This window comes from Apium graveolens, chromosome 6 (assembly GCF_009905375.1).
Source record: "Apium graveolens cultivar Ventura chromosome 6, ASM990537v1, whole genome shotgun sequence".
NCBI lineage: Eukaryota > Viridiplantae > Streptophyta > Magnoliopsida > Apiales > Apiaceae > Apium > Apium graveolens.
The window spans coordinates 277,954,242-277,973,796 of record NC_133652.1 but is presented as its reverse complement, the minus strand read 5'-3'; the positions used below and the strand labels follow the sequence as shown (position 1 = coordinate 277,973,796).

Sequence of the window (19,555 nt, the reverse complement as noted above, 5' to 3'; positions counted from 1 at the left end):
ACTTCAATAAAATTATGCAAATCTCATATATTTACAAGTACAATATGTATGTTCTGCAACATGAAGATATTATAACTAATATATGACTAGTTTTGGAGATGGTCTAAGAAGACATATGCATAAAAAGTGGCATTCAATAAATGTCATTCAATTTGTTATTAGTTTGTGGGTAGCTTTTGATAACAGTGTGTGGAAAATAAAGAGGGGGTGATGCAAAGATGAGATTGGATGTTATGTCTTAGATACAGTACTCTGAATTAATTTCAGCCTGTAATACAAATCAACAAACTCTCGTTCAGGCTAGATCATATATCTTGCATTTTATTATGAATTAATTTGGACATGCATGACCAAATTGCTAAAAAAAATATACAAATAACAACTTTCATGTTTTGAGTAACAAGTTAGTGATACTTGTACCTTTTTTACCTATAGGGAAAAACATGTATTTCTGGACTTAATTAAAAAAATTCTTGCTATTATGTTAATCATATTCAGTCAATTTAAATTTAAAATTGTAAAAAACTTAGTAAATACAATAGCATTTTTACGCCTTCTTCAGAATTTGCAAAGACATTACGACAACATTATCTACTGAAAACAGTCTCAAGATTGAGTAAAACCCCTACTACAAAAATTTTCATTTCTATTTCTAAAATCTTCTATAACGTTATTTAAAAAAAATGCTAGGTAAGTAACGTTCTTTTATAACAGTAGAAAAATGTTATGTAAGTAATGTTTCCCAAGTTAATATTTGTAGTAGTGAACCCTCACTTATTACGATTTCCTAAAAGTCTAAACACAAAGATAAAAGTCGTGAGTCTGGATTTATTAAATTACTAGATAAACTCTTACCAGGATCAGAATCTAAAATACGAGATAAGTTATTAACCGACTTAGAATCTTCAGTCGGGCGCTATATCTAGGGCCCACGATAATCATTCTTTTCACATTTAGTTTGGCATAAAATCGTCACGTGTACTTTATCGAGTGTTGGAGAAAGTGGGTCGTATCATGATCAAGAAAAAAGAAGGACGAGCTCCGGAGAATGTCTACGCAACCCTGCTAGATGTATGGGGCGGCCATTTATGATAAACATCAACAATGAGAAATTACTACGATAATTCAAGAAGTTCTACACAAAGGTTTTTGACGATCACCAGAATGGAGACCTGCAAGGAAGGAGTACGAAGGTCACTACCAAAAGGATGCTAGGACGGTCGCTATAGTAGATGATGATGATGAAGAGTAAGCGATAATGAAGGAGTGCATAAAAGATGTTTCAAGGCTAGGGAGAATGAGTAAAACTATCAAAAATAAAATAATGATCTAGGTTTCGAGGAAGCTTTAATGTCATGAAAGAATTAGATGGTTGTGACTGTACTTTGACAAAAGGTGGAAGTTTGTTTCAAAAGTTTTTTTGAATTAGACAATTGTGTCTATATTTTAAGGGATATAATATATTAAAATATCGAGTTTACAATAGGAAAAATATTTGAATCAAATTCTTAATCATTTTAGGATGCAGAATTGTAGTCAGACACCAATCCCATTAGGAATGATGAAAAATTATTAACATAAAATGGGTAAATAATAAATGTGTGACATATGCAAATATTCGAAATTTTAATATTTTTTTGTAATCGATTAATTTGACATGTTTTGTAACACTACGCCATAAGTTGACTGGCGCAATGACTTTCTACTATTACAATAGACCCAAAAAGTATTACAATTGGTCTATTATAACACTAGGAGGCGTTACACTTACAAGCATTACATCAGACCCCCTATTGTAACACTTTAGCTATCAACTATAACAGGAAGAAAAATATTACAATAGGCCGCCAATGTAGCATTGTAATAACAATTATAACAGATTATAAATGTTATATTATGTTGAAATTATTTTGCAGATTTGGTTCCCATTGTTGGTCCACAGGACCCACATATGCGACCCACATAATCTCATATAACACTCTACTGGTGTAATGTAACACTAGTGTGTTTTTATTGTGCAATAGTAGGTTTTATTATTGTAAGACTATAATATATAAAAATATTACACCAGAATAAGTGCAAAAGTTAATTTTATAAAATTTGAAATAATCATATGTTTAGACAACAATTCCAGTCATAAATATGCTATGTTATGAACAATTCCTATAGCATTATAATCAAACTTTTTGACTACATTCACATAACATTTCTAATACATTCTGCTTCTTTCCAAATGCCATGCCACCAGATCCGCAGAGAACAGGTTGAGTGCAGCCTGCTTCCCAAGATTCGAAGTGATTTTATGCACATCTTTAGGATTTGGACTTACACTCAATAAAAGAAGAATTTTGGATTTGTCATCCAAAAAAGAATCCTAACAAACAAGACATTAGAAAACAGCATAAGACAAGAAAAAAAGGAAATTGAAATTAAATATAGAACAATGTCACAATATAAACATGGTATCGATCAAAAATGGACATGTGAATCACATATATATAGGATATGTGAATCACAGGGACCTGGAATATAACATATAAATAGCCATTAGAAAAGTCAGATCTTTATAGAAAAATAAGTAGCATTTAAATAATCAGCAAACTTAATATGTGAATCACAGGTCCGTGGAATATAACATATAAATAGCCATTAGAAAAGTCAGATCTTTATAGAAAAATAAGTAGCATTAAACAAACTTACAAAAAGGTGAGTTGGGTCATATTAGCCATAGATAAAGAAATTGCTCGAGAGAGGTTGTTATTATTTAACGGCCTATTTTTCAGTGCAAAAAACCATCATTAATGGTCCGTTGCATGAAAAGTGATTACTGAAGTACAAAAGTTTAGTTCTTACAGATATTGTAGACTTGCAAGGTTGGACAACAAAGAAGGAATATCACCGACAAAGAGAATATCAGAAAGATCTAGTGTCTGGAGTTTAGATAATTCGCCAAGTTCAGATGGAAGTGGCCCTGATATATTGTTATCTTGAAATAGCCTACAATATTTACTAAAAAAACAAGTTGTAATAGTAATTTCTAGAACATGAACGTACATGTTGAAACTTTAATGTTCTTTTTTGTTTGTGATTGGCCACTTACACTGACTAAAGATTTGTCAAGTTACCAATGCTTGGTGAAAGAATACTAGATAAACTTTTGCTTGGAGTTCGTCTACAGAAAATCCTAACGAAAGACTATTTAATCTTATTATACTAAACACTACAACAAAAATTACTAAAATCCACCAACTAAAAGACATCGTTAAATTCCACCGATTTCGGTTGAATTTAAAGTCAACTAGAATTTTCGTTGACGAATGAATAAAATCCACCATGTGCGTGCGGTGAAATTTAAATTCGGTCGCTTTTAATTGGTGAAATTTATAGGCGGTCGCTTTTAATCAGTGTAATATTGGTTATGCTTTTATTTTTATCGAATTCAATAATAATAGGCGGGAAATTTCCCTCCAAAAATTTCAAAAATTGAAAGCAACAAAAATAACCGAATTCAGTGGCTTTTATGTCAACTTTATTTTAATCATAACACTTCTGCTTCATAAAATACTATGTTGATGTAAATAAGTTTGAATGTGTGAAAGTAATGAAAGTAGTAATGAAAGAATTGAAATGTGTTACCCCCAGATTAGCCGCAAGATGGTTGAAATCATGAGAAATCAGGCGAGCTCTTGTGATCTTAAGGAATTGGTGGCTAAGTTCATCCCAGAGTCTATTGGCAGAGAGATTGAGAAGGCAACTCAAAGCATTTTCCCTCCTCAAAATATTTTTATTCACAAAGTAAAAATCGTAAAAGCACCTAAATTTCACATTGGCAAATTAACGGAGGTATGTGCTTTGTAATAGTTGATAAAATTCACATCACTAATTTGCTAAAATATTGGTGTAATGATATGTGATTAGTTGTATAGGTTCATGGTGACTACTCTGAGGATGTTGGTGTGAAGCTCGAGAGACTAGCTGAGGAAACAAGTCGAGGAAATAATGGTAGAAGGAGACACAGAAGTTGTTGGAGGAGACAGAGAAGTTGTTGGAGCATAAGAATTATACTTAATATGTGTACCGTGCTTCTACTGGGTTAACTCAGTCTGAATACGCTGTAATGTGAATGATCTGTGTTTAAACCGGACTGAGTTAACTCAGTCTGCACCTGCAACAGAGAACCATGTTCTTCACGCTCAGAATTGTTTTTTTTTTCCGAACATTTTATGTTAAAATCGACCGATTTTGGTGTAATTTATTCAGGAGCGGGAGATTTAAAATTTCACAAAATTTTGAATTTCAAATTTTAAATTTTATAAAAACGATCAAAGATTCGGTGGATTTTATACTAAAATCGACCGGATATGGTCGATTATATCTAAATTCCACCGATATTTGGTGGTGGATTTTAGTCCTTTTTGTTGTAGTGTAAATTCCCATTTACACAATCTGTTGCACTAAATGAATGATGAATTCTATACTATATACTAAAAGGTGAAAACTAGTTTTGTTTTCGACAAGCAAAGTTTCTTGTCAATTAAACTCGAGGAAAGAAAAAGAACACATTCAAATTTAATAAAAAAGAATCTTTATATGGAACTTTCATTTAAGGGACTACAACTTAAATTGGCTATTGAGAAGTTTAGTTCAATAAATTGCAAATCTATTATAGACAGTACTACTTCGATTGGCTATTGAAAGTTAAGCACAGTGAATTTCATGAAACTGAAAGCGAGCATAAGCAAGAACATTCAGGCCAATGACTAGATAATCAGGTGAACAAGTACCCATTGCCTAACTACATGGATCGGCTGCATCTGAGTCCCACTTTGCTAAAACACCATGAGGATCCTTCAAAGCAGCTTTAATACACATCAAAGCTTGAACTGCAAATATAATATTATAAAAAAGAGATTAGTTTCAAGGAAAAATTCATACACTATATGGTTTGTAACAAGTTTAAATATTTTAAATAAATCGCCATATTTTCTCCAGCAGTAACTACTAGCCCTAAATTAAACCAAGCCAAGCAATTATATCACAACATAAAATAACATCAACTAATTAAATAAAGCAACATCAAATATAAAGCAATAAAGTAAGGAAACTAATTAGGACACATCAACCATGTTGGGACATAAAATTAAGGCAACTAATTTAGAAAGTTAAGAACTACCGTAGTTCTGATTTGTCCTTATTTAACTAAAATACATCATTATCAAACTACAGAGGTTCTGATTTTTTAGCCTCTGCATTTAGTCCTACTTCTACATTGTGAAACCTCATAACCGTACAATCGAACATCTCTTGTAAATTATCCCCAAAACCAGTCCATGCTGCATAGTCCTCAAAATCGGTCCTATTTCTTATTTTGGCTCCTGAAATGCTATAAATCCATTGGACATGTGATAGAGAAGATCTCCTGCAAATTAGATGATCATAAATTAAATCTACCCGATGCCACTTACGATCATCACAATCTTTACGGGGGCAATTTACTTCATCACCAACAGAAAAAAGGATAAATGCCTTCTCAACAAAACCTTTTATCCCCTTATTCTTCGTCGTATCTTGGAAGTCCTATCCACTTTTTATTATCATAATCAATTTCCATTTCTAAAATCTAGTGGTATTTTAATACATAAACAGAAAAACCAAGGGAGTCATACCATAGCAAATGGCTATCTAATAAGTAATTTACAAAAACAGTTATGATATGTACACATTTGTTCATAGCATATCACGACACATGGCAACCACAATATTTACATATTAAAATTATAACACAAAAGACAACCACATAATTTACAAATATCATAGCATATCATATCATTAAATTAACCAAACATCATGCATAAATCCAGTGAAAGTTTTTTACCCAATCGAACATTAAAAAAACTCAATAGAACATAAAATAAACCCAATCGAACAAATACAAAAAAAATTAACACAAATATATATAAATATATAAAGACATAAACTTAGTGAAAGATTTTACCTTAATCAAAGCTTTAAAAACGTGAACCACTTTAATCCCCTAAAAACATCAATCCCCCAAAATACAAGATATAAACTGTTAGTAAAACAGTTTATACAAGATATACAACTAAATGCAATAAGAAAAAAATGAAAATAAAAGATTCATTACCATCTAATCGAAGAAGCCCCAATTCAAAAAACCCTAATTACCTACAAGAGAAAAATCGACGTGTTACTAACTAAATCGAAGAGTGTATGTGTGTGTTTATGTATTCAAGTACCTCTAATCCATGCTTGAATTCAAATTTGAATCTAAGAAGAAAGTGGATTGAGAGAGGAAGAGAGATGTGTGAGTCGAGAGAAAAGGAGAGATATCTGTAGTTGTTTGTGTGTTTGTGTGTTTTTTACTTAGACTATTTACAATTGGGGGGAAACTACCGCCCACACATTTTCACCTCGGGAACTACAATTCCATTTTATTTTTAATTTAGAAATTAACTAATTATTTATTGATATAAGTAAAAAAATGTTTTTTTTATTAATTTTACATATTATTATTTAATTTTGATATAAAATGTAATAGTTTTAAAAAATTTATAAAATTAAATCTAATATTTTATAGTAATGTTTAATCCATAATAAAATTCAAAATATAATTTTATGTTAATATATTTAATTTAATTTTAAAAAATTAATATAATACCTAGTGTTACATGTTGTGTAACAGTGTCACATTCATCTAACACCAAGTTAACGACCATTGTAACACCAGTTTCACGGTGTTACAATAGACATCAGATTTATGAGTTACAACAATGAAGTGCTTGCAACTCTTTTGAAAAAGCATTGGAGTAGCCCACTTATGGTGTAGTATAATTATTGTGAGTAAATTGTGAGAACGGTTTTTGAATAAGGCCATCAAGAGATTATAAAGAAGAACATGATCAATTATTTGAATAGCCATGATCAATTATTTGAATAGCATGTTATATAAATGGGTTATTAGGCCGACATGTCTGAATTTATTGGTTATTATCGTGTAAGCATCAGAGGTAATATTGATGATACAAATTCAATTTTCGGACACCAACTTAATTTTGGTGGAGTTGAAGTTGTAACAGTGAAATTTAATTGTGTTGGAAAGGAAAAAGTGATAATGCGATGTACATTCTCACCTTTCATGAAAACAATATATTTATCAAACCGTTATTTTGATGGAACTTTGGATGTTTAGTTCATGACATGTAAAATGTTATTTTAAACGAATAATGGTGACACATGCAAAACTAACCGAAAGTGATGATCACTCGGAGTGTTTGGAAAAGATGCCAAATGAGTGGCTTTTAGTTTGATTGGATTTGAATAAGTTGTGATAACATTAAGTGTGTCATAAAAATTATTTAGAATGCGTATAAAGATAGATTTAGTAATTACATGTATTGCGAAAATTGGGAGTCATGATAAGTATTTGAGAAGTAATTGATCTTGATTAATTTTGATTCTTGTAGAACTTGGAGAAGGTGGGATTGGTGAAAGTTAGAATACTACTCCGACTAAAAAATTGGATGATTGATTGTAGACTACACAAAAGGTGAGAGTCATAGATAATATATGATATATATGTCAAGTGCGAGATGTTATATTGGTACATATATATCTATATATATTTTACATGGTTTTATTCCTCAAACTTGTTATATTTCGCATTGGTTTGGATTTTTATTAATTAGATTTTAATATTTTATTGTAGGAGGCACGAAAATCTTAAACTTGGATGGATTGGAGAAAAAGAGCTTAATTTTGGAGATTTTTTGTAAGGAAGTTCGGATTTTTGGTCTACATCTGCTTACTTGAGTTCCAGAATTTAGAACGGGACGATTTAATAGCCCACGCGAAGATAACATAATTATCTTTCATTCTAAAGTGGTCCATGTATCAAATTACAAATCGAGCGGCTCAGAATTACTGAAGAAAAGTCAACTAGAAAATTTACTTACAAACATAATCAGTTTGTGAAATAACTTGTATACCTTAATTATAAACAAATAGGGATATATATATATATATACAGATATAGATAGACATATACAGGGGGTTAGAGATTACTTTTTTTTATTATATGTTTTGTTAATATGATTTTCTTTATTATATATTTTGTTAATATGGTTATTAGTGAGTAGATTATTAATTTAGGGTTAATTTGAACCCTGATTATGATTGATGTATAATTTTTCCAATCTCCCAATTTGGTTTTAATGCATGCTCTTGCTTATTGAGTTATGCTATGTTAACAATTACATGTCAGACGTGATTATCTGTATTGTTTGAACCCAATATCTATTTATTAATGAACTTAGATGGTTGTTGTTAGGAAGTTAGGGTGTTGTGTTTAGTGTCTCTAAATTGCATGATACCATGAAAATAAGTTTTATTATATTTAGAAGAAGCCATTAATACTTGAAAGAGGTTATTAGTAGTCTATAGGGCGCGTTTTTCCTCTTGAGTAGTATATGATTGATTTGCGGCATGAAATCATAATTACATTGATTCATGCTAGTGGAGATACTTAACTCTGGATGTTTTTAGTTATTTGATTAATAAAACATAATTCTTTTAGTATAATTTTAGTTAAATAATCTCCCAATATTTATTATGTAACTTGCTTGCTTATATTGATTCAAGAATTACTAGTGATTGATACCTTTGTCTCTGTGGGATCGACTCTAACCTACCCTACTACATAAATAGAAGGATTTGTTAAATATTATTATCTGATTCGCATGCGACAGCCTTGTCAATTTTTTTGCGATGCTGCCGGGGACAAACACTACAAGAAAAATTTCAATAGATATCAGTTATTGACCGTTGTGAAAGATGCAAAAAAACGATGTCTACGTGGATGTAGTAAAAGGTCACTGTTTTTCACATCGGTTCTGGACCGATGTGAAAATTAACATTATACATCGTTTCCAGATAAATGACCGATGTATTAGATATACTAAGAGATCGGTTAGTAATCGATGTGAAAAACAAGAAACGATGCCAACTGTGCTAATACAACAACGCTTTCATAAATTGAAACGATGTATTAGACATAATAAGACATCAGCCATTAACTGATGTCTGTGGTTACATATTTACCTATTATATATATAATACATATATATATATACATTAAAATACCAAAAACTAAAACAAACAAAATGAATCACATCTAAATAATCACAACATTAATATTATTATCAAACTAATACAAAGTATTCCAATATACACATCATTGACAAAATCAAAAACATAGTTCTCAAATCTAAATATTATCAAGTCAAAATGAAATTTTCCTACTAGTCTTCTATGTTGAAGCATATCATATTCCACAACCTGTTACTAGATCATATGCAGACTATTCCACAACAACCCATTATAGCACATCATATTCCACAACAGTATATGCAGATAGTTCTATGTTGAAGCAGATCATTGTCAGCCTATTACTAGAAATACCAAGAGCCTCTATTTCATGCACAATTGAAGACTCTGTTACTAAAATTCATCAAATCAAAATATATATGGAAAGATCAGTGTAAACATCCAACAAAAATTACAACTCTGTTACATAGAGCAAATTCTACCAGGATTGTACATAAAAAGAAGAAAGATAATCTTCCTTGAATTTATTTATGGTGCCAAGAGAATGTACAAGAAAAGTTAAAAAATAATATATAACAGTTCAATTCACATTCTAAAACGCTAAAGAGACAAACTTGGAGGATCAAAAATGATCACACTCTAGTATCTTGTTTCTGCATTAAAGAAATACAGTGTCTCGACAAATAATTATTAGTACTTCCCATATAAAATGCGTAATGCTTAAATCTTGACATTACATTTAGACATACAAACTATACAAATGGGTTTTTAAGCATAGCAATAATAATTTCTTCACCCCAAAAAATCATATCAATTACAAAAAATATGTTAATCATTGAGTAACTATCATGCACTTGTGCAATTCTTAATTGACCCCTAGCCCCTATAACTTCAGTCGTACTTGTGCAATTTCAAAGTAAAAGAAACAAACTATCATCACTAAAATACAAGAAATCTGTCACAAAAGAACCTGGTTTCTTGTGGGCTGGAATTGTAAGAGCCTGCATTTTCTGGACCCTTGTCCCCAAAAAGTAAAAATTAAAAACACCAAGAGAGAAATACAAGAGAAAAATACAAGCGGGCACAAAAAGTACCAAATAAAAGACGAGATAACAGTAAAATAAAATAGATGCTAAATAATAGAGAGTTTTTAAGCATAACGTCCAAGTTTAAGCTAAAACCAAGGGTCGGAATTAGACTTGAAAAATAAGTTTCACTGCATCTAATGCCTGAGGTTGCATCTATTTTTAGTTTACAGTAAAAAATATTTCCTTCAAAAAAAGGTTGGCGGTGGGCCAAATAAGAATCATGATAATAACTCAGTAAATTAAGATATTGCAATTTCATTTAGTAACAATTAAAACTTTAACATGACAATTACTTAATTGCAGGAAACACCTACACAATTGACAAGCCTTCATCTCTATTCTTGAAACATCATTTCATCTCTATTCTTGAAACATCATTAAAGTATCCTTATAATTATCAATTAACAGAAAATAGCATTGGAATAATACACAGTAGCTTTGAAGTATAGATATATTGTATAAGTAAGTAGATAAGAATAATCCACATTCATAAAAGCAACCAAGAAGAATTTAAGGCGTTTAAAAAACAACTTTTAAAAGACACATATTAGACAGCATCATGCCACACAAAAAGTGTTCAAGTTAGTTGCAATCAGCAATAGAATGACAGTTTAGTGGCATTAAAAATATGGTTAAAGCATTTACCATAAGAATATAGCAAATAACAAACTATCAACTAAGATTTCATTTCATATATGCACTAATTAATCTTTCCAATTATTAAACAACCAAGAAAGCAAGCCAACCTGAAGATATCACCCATATTAAGAATGAAAATCCCCGGCGTATCCCATCCTTGACCATCAATCACAACAATTCTCCCTAACCGTCTCCCGTCTCCCCTCTCCTTCTTCCCACATATCCCCAAGCTCCCTCCACTGGCTCCCAATTCCACCACAATTCTTCATTTCCATCACCACGGCATCCCTATAATACTCATCAACCGGAAAACCCCCAAAAACAGTCATGGACTTACCATACCCACTGATAACCCAAAACTCCTTCTCGTCACCACTCCCACCCAAAAATCCGACACAACCAGCTCGATACCGCGGGAATCTATCCAACCTCACCCATTCATCCTTCCCAATATCATACATTTCCACAGAACTCATCCTACTACCCGTAGCCCCAAACAATGTGTGTCTCGACCCACCCCCTGCCACAACAATTTTCCCCTTATTCCCCTTATTTATGAACACTGACAACTACAATTGATAGTACACAATGTAATATTTCACTAACCTAATTAATTCCCCGATCCTGAATACTGTCAACAATCTTCATCATATCATGCCCCCCACGAGATGTCCCAAGGACTGTCCCACCACGCTTGTAGATGTCATTTACAATTTTTGGTGACAGAGGAATGGTATTTCTTCAATAGAAACCCCTATATTCTCCTTGTATGTCATAATCATAGGTGATCAGAAAGCAATACAGTATTGTTGAGTGCATTGACACCTAAAATAACCCCACATCAAATTTTAAAACCCCAAATACAAAAATAACAAAAAACCCACATCAATAAAACAATTAAAAACCAAAATCAAGCAACCCATTTCACAAAAAGAAAGAATTAAAAACCGAGAATTGAATTTTGAAAAAAAATTAGAATAACACATACTAATTATAGCGGATTCGAGCTAGGGTTCAGCCTCCTTTCCACAAATCGACCAATGTTTAACCTCCTTTGCACAAATCGACCAACACATGACGCTAATCGGCCATTTCAGTTAAAAGTTAGGGTTCAATTACTTGAAATCCAGGGTTCAAATTAGGGGTTTCAAACCTACAACTCTAATTAAGGTAGTATAAGTTAGGGTTTTAATGTCGAAGGCTGAGAGTGAGTGAGAGAGACTCGAGAAAGAGAAAGAGATGAAGGAGAGAGTCGGATGAGAGAGAAGAAAGAAGCAGTGAAATATTTCTAAGGGGGGGAAATGTTTTTAGCAAAGGGGGGATATATTTTTGTTAAGGGGGAAATGTTTCCACGTGTTTTTCTAAAAAGAAGTTTAGACATTAGTTTTGATTTTTAACTGATGTAAAAAAGGTCTGTAACATCATTTTGGAACAAACCGATGTTAAAAACATTTTCAACATTGGTACTTAATGACAGCGATGTCTATGAGGTCATGTCTATTGATCCTTTTCTTGTAGTGAAAACGGTATTAGATTAGTAAAATTTTGAATTAGTTTAGCTAAGTGTTTTAGTAGTGTGTTTTGGCTATTATTCCCTTGTTCTTCGATACTTGTTTCTAGTTTTCTTGTTGTATTTAAACAAGAAGTTCAGGTATTGAAAACCTGATTGTTTTTAATCCTGAAATTGAAGCTAGAACAAGTTGACAAGCGGGTGCATGAAGAAAAAAGAAAGACAAGGAAGTTGTGGATGAAGTAGTACCAGCTAAAGCTCTCAATGGGAAGGGTATTCCAGATACAAAGGACGTACTCTTCAGTATTCTCATACCAACAGTTACGACTACTCCCTTTGAAACCAAGCTTCAATTCATCCAATTTGTCTTCAATGATTCTTTCACAGGATTGTCCACTGAAAATCCTATTGATCATCTTTAGAGTTTTATGAAGAAGTGTGATATGATAAAGTTGACTATAATTAGTGATGATGTGATAAAGCTGCAATTTTTTCCATTCTCTCTTCGAGATGCAGCAAAAGATTGGTTGAAGGATGAAGTACCAAACAAGTTCACTACTAGGGGATGATTTAGAAAAGACCTTTCTACTCAAATTTTGAATCTGTGTTGAAGAAATATGGAGTTAATTATAAGGTAGGACTTATTGCGACAACCCGGGTCAAATCCTTTAACAACCCGCACTTCCGGACTATTAAATCTTAGTAAAAACTAATACAAAATACAATATATTTATCCAAACTCCTATTATAATGGTGACTATTACAAAAGCGCCGCTAACAGCGGAACTCAAAAAATCAATCTACACCAAATCTAAATACATGAACTCTGGATCTAGCCAACTTGAATCATAGACGAATCCTGAAATTGTAAGTAATGAGCTATACAACCCAACAAGAAAACAATCAATCCAACTAGTAGGCATAACAACACGTATAGATATAACAAATAACGGTAATCTATATGATATGATATGCAGATCAAACACTTTCGATACATATTCTTATTCTTATTTGATACACACAATACACATATCACAGATAAGACAATAATTCAAAACCCATAATCCACGCCACGATCACTACAAACCCGTGATAACGGTTCTAAATTTTCAGAAAGATGTCACTACAATCCGGTGACTACGGTCCTAAGTTCTTATTCGGTATTTTCATAAACCATGGCACAAATCAGAGATTCAAAATTATCATTTTGACACTATAGAGATACATCAATACAACAATACGTATACTTGTAACACATAATACTTTCAAAAATATCATCACTTAGCCTAAGTTTTGATAATCGAATATACACGCATAACACACGATTTGAAAATACTAGTAAGATGTTAGATATATTTATGATGTGATGGCTAATGATGATTTATGTTTAGTTTTCAGATCTTAATTAACAGGACAAAGGAGTACTTAACTGGTAATCAGTTCTTATACTGAAGTCAGGACTTAAGATATTAGGACTTAAGTTATCAGAACTTAAATTATCAAAAGATATTTATCAGGAGATAATATCAGGACTTAAGGAGACTTTCAGATAAGGAAGGCAGCTGATTGAAAGGAAAGAAGATCGAGACTAAAACAGAAAGAAATATGTATGAAGAAGAATTCTATGAAGAATAGAATACTTGGAAGAAAAGATACTGATTGAAATATTTTAGGATACAGAATTATACTCTATATCAATTAGAACTTATCTTGTAACTGTGTGTCTATATAAACACAGCATAGGGTTTACACTATATGTGTGTTATCTTAATCGAAAATATTATTCTTTGTAACCCTAGCAGCTCTCGTGATAATTTATTCATCACTGAGAGAGAACAGTTCTTTGTAACAGAATTTATTGTGTTGAATAAATCCGTGTTCTGTTACTTGAGTTCTTATATTCGATTTGATTATAGTAAACACTGTATTTAACCCCTTCTACTGTGTGTGAGACCTAACAAGTGGTATCAGAGCAGATCTGTTAACACACAAACAGTTTAAGATCCAAAAACAATCATGTCTGAAGAAGAAACTCCAACCAAGCCCACCAAAACTTAAAAAACTCCAAAAACCATAACCCACAATCGATATGAGACTATTATGTTTCCCATGCTGAAGCCTTATGAGTATCCCATATTGAAAGTGAAGATGGCTATGTTTCTGGAAGCTACAGATCCAGAATATCTTGACAGGCATAATGAAGGACCACATATGCCAACCAACTCTCTGTGGAAGTTGCAGGTCATCCAGCAAAGTCTGTACCAAAGGAGAAAAGTGACTACACAACTGAAGATATCGCATCGATTTCCAAGGATGCAAAGGTAAGACACTTGCTACATAGTGCCATTGATAATGTCATGTCAAACAGAGTAATCCAATGCAAGACTGCAAAGGAGATATGGGATGCTTTGGAAACAAGGTGTTAGGGAACTAATGCAATTAAGAATAACAGGAGGACTATACTCACTCAAGAGTATGAGCACTTTGACTCAAAGCCTGATGAGTCATTAACTGGTTTATATGACAGATTTGTGAAACTCTTGAATGATCTGTCACTAGTGGACAAGGAATATGATCATGAAGATTCAAATCTTAAATTCCTGCTAGCTCTTCCTGAAAGATGGGATTTGAAGGCCACAATAATAAGAGACAACTAGGTTCTTGAGGAAACAACTCTTGATGAAATTTATGGGATGCTCAAGATCATAAACTTGAGATGGAACAAAGAAGTAAGAGGAATGAGAGAAAGTCAAAGATAGTTGCTCTTAAGGCTGATGAGGAAATCCCCAAAGTTGTTGCCTCAAGGAAAGGAAAGGGAAAGGCTCTCATCACAAAGTATGATACTGAGTCATCAAGTTCTGATAGTGATGATGACTCAGAAACAGAAAGTTTACCTGAGATGGACCCTGATGAAGAGATGATGAAGCTGTGTGCTCTATTGGTAAAAGGAATCACAAAGATCGAATACAGGAAATTCAGGAGAGGAAAGAAGTCTTCCAGGAAAGGTGCAAGTTTTGATAAGAAAGGTTTCAGAAAATATGAAGGCAAAGGAGGAAAGTCTGACAGAGGAGATCACTCAAATGTCAAATGCTACAACTGTGGAGAGAAAGGCCATATATATCCTGATTGCAAAAAAAGGAAGAGTGACAAAGGCAAGGCTCTTGTCACAAAGAAGAAAAGCTGGTCAGATGCTTCAGATTCTAAGGATGAGGAAAACTATACCTTGATGGAAAATACTGATAGCAGTCCTGATACTGCTGAGTTAAAGGTACCTCAAACTACTTATGCCTTTCATACTGATGATATTACTGAGTTGAGATTACATCTTAAAACCATGTTTATTAGTTACAGAGATCAAACTATAACATGTGAAAGATTAACTTCTGAAAATCTTACTTTTAAAAAGAGGAATGACTATTTAGAAAAAGAGTTAGTCAAGTTCCACCAAGCTCAGAAAGATAGAGATGATGCCTTTTATGTTAGGGATGAAGTGCTAAAAATGAATGAATCTCTAAAAACTGAGTTAGAAAAGGAAAGAGAGATTATCAGGACTTGGACTCACTCTGGTAGAGCAACTCAGGATATTCTTAATAGTGGAAACTGAAAAGAGGGCTTAGGTTATGGAGATGATAAGAACAGTAAGGGAACTGTAGAAATTGAGTCTATAGTTGTTAAATAAAAATTGAAGGTAAATCCTGTTAAGTTTGTAACTGCAAAGTCTGAAATTGAGAAATCAGAAGTTAAGGAGTTATTAACTTCTGACAAACCAAAACAGGATAAGTCAACTGAAATTAACATAGGCTTAATGACAAGGAAGCAGCATAAGCATAAGCTGAAAGAAGTTAAAAATGTAAACAAGGTAGAACCACCTACGAAAAATAGGAATGGAAAGGAAGGTGTGAATAAAAGTAACAATTATAAGCCTGTTCCTAATGCTCCTAGAAAGAAATGTCATAACTGTGGAAATTCTAACCATCTGGCTTCTTTTTGCAGGAAAAATAAGAATATAAACTCCTTACCTTCAAAATCAGGAGTTAAGAGTCAGTCTGTTAGATATAAACCACAAAATCCTTGTTTTCATTGTGGTAGTTTATGCCATTCCATTTATACTTGTAAGGAATATCATAGTTTGTACTATGATTATTATCAAATAACACCTTTTTTGAAGAAAGTTAGTATTATTCCTTCTAGTGTAAGTGCTGATGCAAAGTCTAACATTGTAAATTCTGATATGAGAAATGTTAACATAAACTCTGATGCTAAATCCGCTGCAAATGTTAACAAACTTAATAAGGCCAAAGGAACCAAGCAAGTCTGGGTCCTTAGAACTAATCATTAGTGGTCTTTGTGATTGCAGGGCAATAGGAAGAACATCCTAGTTTTGGACAGTGGATGTTCAGGACATATGACTGGAAATAAAGCCCTGCTATCAGGCTTTGTGGAGAGAGCCGACCCATGTGTTTCTTATGGAGATGGCAACATGGGAAAAACTCTGGGATATGGCAATATCAATCTTGGGAATGTCATCATTGAAAAAGTAGCTCTGGTCTCAGGACTTAAACACAATCTGCTGAGTGTGAGTCAAATCTGTGACAGAGGTTATCATGTGGATTTCTTTGAAGAACATTTTGAAGTTGTAAGTAAATCTAAAGGCAAAATTGTTCTGAAGGGATACAGATATGGTAACATTTATGAAGCCTAGCTTTCAACAAGTTCTGATGGTTCTGCAATTTGTCTATTAAGTAGAGCATCAATTGAAGAAAGCTGGAATTGGCACAAGAAACTCTCTCATTTAAATTTTAAAACTATAAATGAACTTGTCAAGAAAGATCTTGTAAGAGGACTGCCAAAATTAGTGTTTGCTCCTGATGGCCTTTGTGATTCATGTCAAAAGGCAAAACAAAGAAAATCTTCATTCAAGAGCAAGACTGAATCTTCAATTCTTGAGCCTTATCACCTACTACATGTTGATCTATTTGGTCCAGTGAATATCATGTCTATTACGAAGAAGAAATATGCTATGGTCATAGTGGATGAGTTCACCAGATACACATGGGTGTATTTCTTGCACACAAAAAGTGAAACTGCATCTATCTTGATTGATCATGTCAAATAACTGGATAAATTGGTCAAAGACTATGTGAAGATCATAAGAAGTGATAATGGCACAGAGTTCAAGAATTTGATCATGGAAGAGTTCTGCAAAGACCAAGGAATTAAGAAGGAATTCTCTGCTCCTGGAACTCCACAACAAAATGGAGTTGTTGAAAGAAAGAATAGAACTCTTATTGAAGTTGCATGAACTATGCTTGATGAAGCAAAGTTACCAACCTATTTTTGGGCTGAAGCTGTGCAGACTGCTTGTTTTACTCAGAATGCAACACTTATCAACAAGCATGGAAAGATGCCATAAGAAATAGTGAAGAAAAAGAAGCCAAATCTGAAGTACTTTCATATATTTGGATGCAAGTGTTTTGTTCTTAAGACTCATCCTGAACAACTATCCAAATTTGATCTAAAAGCTGATGAAGGAATTTTTGTTGGATATCCACTATCCACAAAAGCCTTCAGAGTCTACAATTTAAGAACAAGGGTTGTCATGGAATCTATCAATGTCTCTTTTGATGATAAGAAGATTACTGGACTTGAAGATTTCAATGATCATGAACAACTGAGATTTGAGAATGAAATTTTAAATTATGATTCTTTAAATCCTGATACTGCAAACTCTTATGGGTTAAACTCTGATGGATTAAACTCTGATGTTATTGAAACTGTGGTGTCTATGCCAAAGAAAAATGCACCTGTGCAGGGTGAGCATATTGAAGATCTAACCACGTCTTAAGAAGCATCATAACCTAGAACAGGCTTTTCAAGTTCTGATGGGCCAAGTTCTGATAATTCTGGAAACTCAAATTCTGAAGGATCCAACTCAGAGAGCATAATTTCAGGGGGAGCATTAGAAAATGTTGATGGAGATAGCATGGATCATGGGGGAGCATCGAGTTCTAGAGATAATCTTCCATATACAAGGAAGTGGACTAAAGCACATACACCTGACTTGATTATTGGAGATCCTGAAGCAGGTATAAGAACTAGAACAACAATATCAAATGAATGTTTCTATCACTCTTTTCTTTCTCAGATTGAAACAAAGAAAGTGGAAGAAGCTCTTCAAGATGCTGATTGGGTTCGAGCAATGCAGGAAGAGTTAAATGAATTTGAAAGAAATAAAGTGCGGACCCTAGTGCCAAGACCAAATAATAGATCAGTTGTTGGTACAAAATGGGTGTTCAGAAACAAAAATGACAGTGATGGCATAATTACAAGGAATAAAGCAAGGCTGGTTGCAAAAGAATATTCTCAACATGAGGGAATTGATTATGATGAAACATTTGCACCAGTTGCTAGATTGGAAGCCATAAGGATATTTTTGGCTTATGCTCACAAAAAGTTTACAGTGTTTCAAATGGATGTAAAAAGTGGTTTTCTTAATGGAGAATTGGAAGAAGAAGTATATGTTGAGCAACCTCCAGGTTTTGTAGATTTAAAATTTCCTAATCATGTGTACAGAATTGATAAAGCACTTTATGGGCTTAAGCAAGATCCAAGGCATGGTATGAGACCTTAGCTCAGTTTCTTCTGGAAAGTGGATTTAACAGAGGGACTATTGACAAAACATTGTTTTATCTCAACCATGGAAATGACTTACTTTTGGTGCAGATATATGTTGATGATATCATTTTTGGTTCTACAAATGACAGACTTTGTAAGAAGTTTGCCAAGTTAATGCAGTCAAGATATCAAATGAGTATGATGGGAGAACTCAGCTATTTTCTGGGCATTCAAGTCAAGCATAATGAAGAAGGAACTTTTATTTGTCAATCCATGTACACCAGGAATTTGTTGAAGAAATTTGGAATGCAAGACTGTTCAAGTGCATCCACTCACATGGCCACTGCAACAAAATTGGAGAGGGATACTGGTATCTCACTAGATATTACTGATTACAGAGATGCATATTTTGCAGGGTGCAAAATTGACAGGAAAAGCACAAGTGGAAGCTGCAAATTTCTAGGAGGCAGATTAGTTTCTTGGTTTAGCAAGAAATAGAAGACAATTTCCACATCAACTGCAGAAGCAGAATAATTTGCTGCAGGAAGCTGTTGTGCATAGATTCTTTGGATGAAGAATC

The 19,555-nt window shown here is 33.0% G+C and overlaps 1 pseudogene; it reads right to left on the bottom strand.

The window, feature by feature from the left end:
- Positions 1-4,546: 4,546 nt before the first annotated feature.
- Positions 4,547-12,152, bottom strand: LOC141668475 (F-box/kelch-repeat protein OR23-like; annotated as a pseudogene).
- Between the last annotated feature and the right edge of the window lie 7,403 nt (positions 12,153-19,555).